The following is a 7,500-nucleotide window of genomic DNA, read 5'->3' on the forward strand; positions in this document are numbered from 1 at the left end:
GGTCGTACGCCACCTAGAGGCGTTCCTTTCAAAGGTATATTTATATATATACATAGCGGATGCTGTCTCGCCGACTCATTCAAACGCCTGTCCACGTGGTTGACGATTGACTGTTCTAGCGGACTGCATATAAGAACCTGTCACACGCTAATCTCTCCCAGAGTGATCTGATTGACATACAAACACGCGTGTTTGCGAAGCCTATTTCGCCGCTGAGTGACGTGCATGTTTACACGAGTGCATGTAAAGGCAAGCCGTACTCATACTTCCAAAGACATAGTGCTTAGAAAACAGCAAACATATTTTGAATTCGATTTTTGTGAGTGATTTAAATTTCTGACGACGTGACAAGACGTTAGGAGTCTCCAACAGGTGAGAAATTAATTACATCCGTTGGGGGTCCGAAAGGTCCAGATATTTGTGAAATTTCAAGTGATTAGTTTGAAGTTTTCACTACCTTTTTGTTTTTCATTTTGAATAAACCGAAGATTTCCTATTTCAAGGTACTAAATATATTTTCTTCCTTTGTGTGAAATTTGTAATAGTTAAACATGGTGTTTAATACCCTTAGACTTTATGTGGTCATATTAGGTAGCTATGTAAGAATAAACACTTCGTTATCAAAGTTCTTTTTCATTCAGTGAGATTTTTCTTTATCGTTGAAAATTACATATATTCAAATAGAGCAAATTAAATAGGAAAGATTTAATTATTCAAAAACTCAGATAGAATATGTTTAAAATTAGAAAAATAATGTGTACACATTCAGACTAAATATTAGAATGAAAATACAAGTTGTACACATTCAAACAGAAAACATTTAAAAGCAAAAAATAAGATGTAAAAATTTATATAGAACATTTTTGAAAGGAAAAAAAAATAAGATGAACACATTAAAGTAGAACAAAATGAGATGGCAAAAAAATATGTATACTTTTAAATAGAATAAATTTAAAATAAAAATATAAAATTTACCAACATCAAAACAGAACAAGTATAGAGAGAGAGCTGAATTCCACAGAAAGGCAAAACAAAAGAGACCGCAGATCTGAGATGAATGAATATCATTAAGAGACATACACGAATCTACATATTTGAAACATCCGAGTAAAAAGAAAAATCATTCTAGCATGGTAATATAAATTAACTGGGAAAGTAAGAGAAAAGGCAGGATGGAGGATTTTGCTGGAGGCTTATGCATCACACGGCGGTAGGGACTTTGGTTTTTTAGTTTGTAATAATCTATCAGCGCACCAATGAAGGAATAATGATGGGGAAATTGCACGTAATTGGAGATACACGAGTTGGGAGACTTGCCCATCCTCTCCACGGTCTATGATGGTATATTAATTATTGTATAGAGAAATGTTTATTATCGCTCAGTGGACAAACAACTGGGTATTGCATCCGTATTGCAATAAGGAATTATGTATATAGTAACGCGAAATATTCTTTTTTCTGGTGTGCAATGTTGCTAAATTGCAGTAAACTATGGCTTCATTACAATTATTGATCGGTATTGCAATAAGGAATTATGTATATAGTAACCCTAAATGTTCTTTTTCTGGTGAGCAGTGTTGCTAAATTGAAGTAAAATATGGCTTCATTACAATTATTGTAATTCCAATAGTAAATTGATGATTAGAGGCACAAAATGCTGTAATTTTTTCTATAAAAGGTAAAAAAAAAATTATAATTTATTCAAAATGTATTTTTGGCTTGCTAGATCGCTCTTTCTAGTGGGGTAATGTGAATTAACTGGTAAAGTAAGAGAAAAGGCAGGATGGAGGATTTTGCTGGAGGCTCATGCATCACACGGCGGTGGGGACTTTAGTTTTTTAGTTTGTAATAACCTTTTCTTAATTATCATTCAACTGTCCTCAATGCAAGAAAAAAAAAATTCTTGGGTCATAATAATACAGAAATGTTAATGAATCTGTCTTTTTTATTCTTTAAAGTCATTCTTAAAAAAATCCATGGGGTGATGAAATAAATTTTTATTTGAATATTTGATGCCAAGATCCTTCAGAAGGCTCTGTATTAGTAATTACAAGAAAGAGTGGTATAATTGTAATCTGCCATGAATTTTCTCTCACTATGGCATTGATAAATTTTGTTCTAATAGCAGTTGGCTGATAAGATTGATATGTAATCGGGTAATCAATCTGTTGGGTCATTTTAAGAAAATGTTTCGGGTAACATGATGGATGCTTGAGTAAATGACCGAAGTAATAGAGAAAACGACCAAAACATCAGAAAATTGTCGTATCTACTGTAAAATATAACGTAGAAAACAAAATGGAAGATGACCTAAATAATAGAGAAAATGACTAAAGCAACAGAAAATTACAGAAACTTCCAATGAAAATAACTTAACAATAAATAAAATGACAGATAGGGCTTTTGTCATCGCTCCGAACACGTAATTTGGGATTGCATCGTTATTACGTCTGATTTCAATTGAAGATCGAATGTTTTTCGTACTACATGATTACACAAATAAGTGTCGCCAGAGGTAACATTAAGGTCTTGTAGTGATGGCAGGATTAGAATTCAGACTAAAATTAAAAAGTTTCTCTTGAAGACATATTTTGGCGATATTGTACAATGTTAATGCACCAAAGGAAAGGGATCATGAGAGAGAGAGAGAGAGAGAGAGAGAGAGAGAGAGAGAGAGAGAGAGAGAGAGAGAGAGAGAGAGAGAGAGAGAGTATGCATGTCATACGAATAATAAAAGAGTAAGTAAAAGGAATTATTGCTTGCATCAAGGTATATAAATTGAGAATTTCGCCGTGTAGAAACATAATTTTTAAGGGACATAGAATAGTTCAGAAGAAGGTGAGGGAAAGAAGGTGGGATTTTGTTTATGATAGAGGTAATTATGGCATTGGAATCTTCTTCCTACCTCGGGTTTCCAGTCACTCCATAACATTTTCGTATTTTCTTCGACACTGGGCTATAAAAATGCACAAGGTTCCGTTTTTAATTGGTCTTTGCTCTATGAAAATATAAATTGATGTAGGTATAAGAGTAATTATGCAATATGGGAGCTTGTATGTTTCTTTTGGCTGATAGGTGTCCATAGGTCCACACCAGGCATCGTACATCCTCTCACAACATGTCACATGATCCCCGTGTTGATATAAGGCCTGCGTAATCTAATGAATGATTATGAGAGAGATATCAAAGGAGAACAACAGAAATGTAGATTCAACCGATGATGCAGAACAGGAAACCCCAGAAGATGAAAATGAAGGTAACGAAGACTGCAGAATATAACGAATAAGTAAAAGAAATGAGAAGAATGAAGAATTAAAATGTGAAAGGATAAATAGAGAGACAGAAAAGGTGGAAGTGAAGGAAAAGAATAACCTGATTTGCGGTTCATTTCCACAGAATTGAATTGAATGTGCATCGTGTGAAAAATTGAACATGGATAGGAAGAAAAACATGTTTGCTCCTGAATGGCAAAGGACAGGACAGGAGAGGTAAAGGACAGGACAGTGCCCTAGAAGAACCTGACCATGTATGCATATGATCAGCGGAAGGCCAGGCAATGACTGCTGATGGCTCAGTAGGTAGACATATAGCCACTTCTAGAAACTGTCAGGCTTGGGTAGATCTCGAACTCCCGTCTAACAGATTGCAAGGCATGGGTGTATCTAATTGGGTACCAAAACTTATTGATATATGGACATAAAAAGGAGGCAATAGAGACCACAGAAATGATAAAGACGCTTTGAAGTCATATTAAATCCTGTCATTAAACTCAGGTAGCCAAGAAGATATTTTCACATTAGTTCAATACCCGAGTAAACAAAGTCCAGAAATCCTACACGAAACAGAAAGATGAAGATAAGTAATTTGAGCCGTTTAATAGAGCATCCTCGCACAAAGTACAGACGAACGTCATTAAGATGAATAATGATGTGATTAATGAGAGATGTGGTTAGTGTTATGGTAAGATGAATTGGGATGGATATCGTGGAAGGAAAGTTTTGGTAATAAAGAAGATATACAGTTTGAACTAAAAAGCCAAGAGACTTCGTGGTTGGATAGTCTCTGAGAGATAGGTACAGATCACAGAGCCCGGAGAATTACTTGGCTTTTGCATCGAGATTAGAGGGTTGTGGTTATGAGTACTCCAACTGGTAAAGGGGACATGAGTCGGTTATTTACTTCCTTATGTATATTGTTTGCTATTTTTTTAGAGATGCGAAACTTACCTTCGTAGTAACATGTTCAACTAAAGGGTGAATTGAACGTTAAAAGATAAAGCCAAAAATCTAAATAATATGATAATGAAACATAGTTTTTTTAAATCTGGGACAGGATGCGAGAGAGAGAGAGAGAGAGAGAGAGAGAGAGAGAGAGAGAGAGAGAGAGACTCCTGATGAAAAGTTACTAGATTATTACCTTCGCCAACGAAGTTGGAAGGTTATGTTTTCGTCACTTTTTGTGTTTGTTTTTGTGTGTGTGGGTTTGTTTTGGAACAGCTTCCTGGCCAAAATTTCAATCGTAGAGTAATGAAACTTGCAGAGATTAAATTTTATGTAAAAAGCTGGAAACAATTAAATTTTGGAAGGTCAAGGTCAAAGATCCAGGTCACGGTCAAACAAAATGTCCAATTCACGTAATCAGCCATAAGTTTGGACATCGTTGTCATAGACTTTAAACTTGGTTCATACTTGAGTGTATGAAAATCTATGCCAATTAATACATGTTAAGGTCGAAGGTCAAGGTTGAATCTAAGGTCAAGGTCAAGCAAAAGGTCAAATTCCTGTCATCAACCATACGGCCACAATTTTAATCGTAAAGTGAGAAACCTGCATGGATTTTAAACTGTTATGTAAAGAGCTGGAAATAATTAATTGAGTCTGGGAAAGGCACGCTGGTTTCGAGAAATAAGCTGCCGTGGTGTAAGTCTGCACTCTCAGATTGCTTTTCTAGTTTACATATGGAACAGTAAAAAAACTTTGATGAGATATTTGTAAAATAAATATTTTTTCAATTGTTACCTAGCCGAGAGGCTTTGTCATCAAATAATAGGCCTAAAATGTGGAAATATTGAATGGCAAAAGAGCAAGAAATCATTTTAATGCAATAGAGACTATACTAGAGGTAGAAAAAGACCTTTAGAAATTTTAGAAGAAGAAGAAGAAGAGAGAGAGAGAGAGAGAGAGAGAGAGAGAGAGAGAGAGAGAGAGAGAGAGAGAGAGAGAGAGAGAGAGAGAGAGAGATGGTAAGGGTAGTGTGGATAAAAAAGAATAAAGAAAAAATATGGCGATGACACCCAAAGCATAAATGAAGGCAATAGAGAAAACACAAGCTGGTTTTGAATAGCATCCTGAAATAGCTAAACATCGCAAGATGTCCTAAAAACTTAATGAAACTTCACGTGACTTACGGACATCACGGTTGGACACCTTTCACCTCATTGCCCGACCATAGTCGCATGTCATTAGTTATTCGAATAAGCCATCTGTTTCTCAACGTCTATGAAAATTATACGATTCTATATCATTAGATTTACATGGTTTACATGTCCCGTTATCTCCATAGAGCTGTATTTAGTTCTATGTGTTTAAGAACCCAAACTATGGCTGTGGTTGTTGTTGACGTGTTTATCTGACATCGTGCAAAGGGAAATGGTGCCATTGACGTCATAGAAAGCCATAATTGTTTTGCTGATGTAGAATGTATTAGGATGTTTGATGGTGATATGCTGTTTACTTGTCGGGTTGATCTGGTTGTGTGTTAATTCATTAAACAGAAATTGAAATGAATTAATTGATTTATTACCTGGTCTGATTGTATGTTAACAATTTATGTTTTGGTCTGTTTGTTATTGTTTGTATAATATTTTATGAAGGCTATACTTAGTAATGAAATTAATTAATTTTGATCTGAACTGATTGCACGTTAATTTATTAGATTATGCATTGCAATTAAGTTAGTGATTTATTGTTTTGGGTTGATTGTATGTTAATTCGTTAGACTATAAATTATAATAAAGTTAATGATTTATTGTTAAAAATAGGGTTTGTTAAGAATTTTATGAAATATTCAAGAATTGTGTGAAACTCCTTTTCTCAGTTGTTCACTTATGCATTATACATTGCACCAATATAAAGACCAATTAGTGTCTTAAGGCACCCTTTAAGTTTTTTTAGCCATTTGATAAAATATGATCGATTTTTCTTTATTTAAGATTCAATATTTTTTTTACTGATGCTATGAGACTTTTCTCTTAGTGTTTTACTAACCTAGATATGGTACAGTAGGAGACAGGAATTCCGGACACACCTCGCTCTCTGGAAATGCACCCTGTCACACATTGCTCGGCGAGTAATCAAACAGATGCTATAGGGAGAGATGGCAGAGGTAGTTGGTGGGTCTAAATGCAGGAACTTGCCGTGCAGTAAGGTTGTGGCAGGGTGCACTTCTTCAGAGCGAGATGAACCATGAATTCCTGTGTCCAGCTGTACATTTTTTTCAGTTAGAATTAATGGTTATCTCAATAAGAAGGATTATAGTGACGCATACAAAAAGAAAGGCGGCTGATATCTTATAAGAGAATGTCATAAACTTATGTCTCATATATTTAGTCGTTCATATATTTGTATGTAAGTGTGATTAAAAAAGATGAATCACATTATCGAGATGCTGATGGGTTAATCTTTATATCTTGATGATGCTCTAAATTTGTAGAAGTAATATCTGATTTTCATAATAAAGAACTCATTTCAAATTCTATAAAATGATTCCCATGCATTGGTATTGGCAACACAAATACATGTATCTTAACCTCATATTCTCTGTGCATTGCCAAGTCATCATCATCATTATCATCATCAGTCGTAATTAGCCCACTACAGGACAGAGGCCTCCGACATGTCCTTCCACTCTCATCTGTTTATGGTCTTTCTATGCCATTCTATACCAGCAAATTTTCTTAGTTCGTTCATCCATCGTCTTCTCTTCCTTCATTACCAAATACTTAACTGGATTAATTGCTTCCTTTTTCCGTAATGCATAATATTCGTTACTCCATCAACCGCTTCCCTCATTACCTAACATGCGTGCATTTACTTTCATGCAATTTCTAACTTTTTCACTAGCTCCTGAAGTTTGTCTTCACTAGCCCAGTCAGTGCTATACAATCTGAAACATCATCCATTCCACATGTTATTCATAATAATTATATTATTACACAACTTTGCTCATACATCCAATATCCTTTCCCTGATTTTTCGTATTACTCCATTCATCACAAAGGATATAACAGCCATATCTCAGGGTACATTAAACCAGTCATTCCTGTGTCTGCCTATATCCTCAACACACATTGTATTGTATTCCTATACAATCTGAGATATACGTGCACAATCTCACACGCACACACACACACACACACTCACACACACACACACACACATATATATATATATATATATATATATATATACATACACATATATATATGTGTATATATATATA

The 7,500-nt window shown here is 34.9% G+C and overlaps 1 protein-coding gene across 1 annotated transcript in view; it reads left to right on the plus strand.

Annotated features, from left to right (window-relative positions):
- Positions 1 to 111: 111 nt before the first annotated feature.
- The window catches only part of LOC137615002 (uncharacterized), a 50,730-nt gene continuing 43,341 nt past the window's right edge, over positions 112 to 7,500 (plus strand). Inside the window, exon 1 of the mRNA XM_068344639.1 lies at positions 112 to 372. The gene's annotated coding sequence lies outside the window, so the exon portion shown is untranslated. The remainder of the gene's footprint in view (positions 373 to 7,500) is intronic.

The sequence above is a fragment of the Palaemon carinicauda genome, chromosome 2 (assembly GCF_036898095.1).
Source record: "Palaemon carinicauda isolate YSFRI2023 chromosome 2, ASM3689809v2, whole genome shotgun sequence".
NCBI classification, from domain to species: Eukaryota; Metazoa; Arthropoda; class Malacostraca; order Decapoda; family Palaemonidae; genus Palaemon; species Palaemon carinicauda.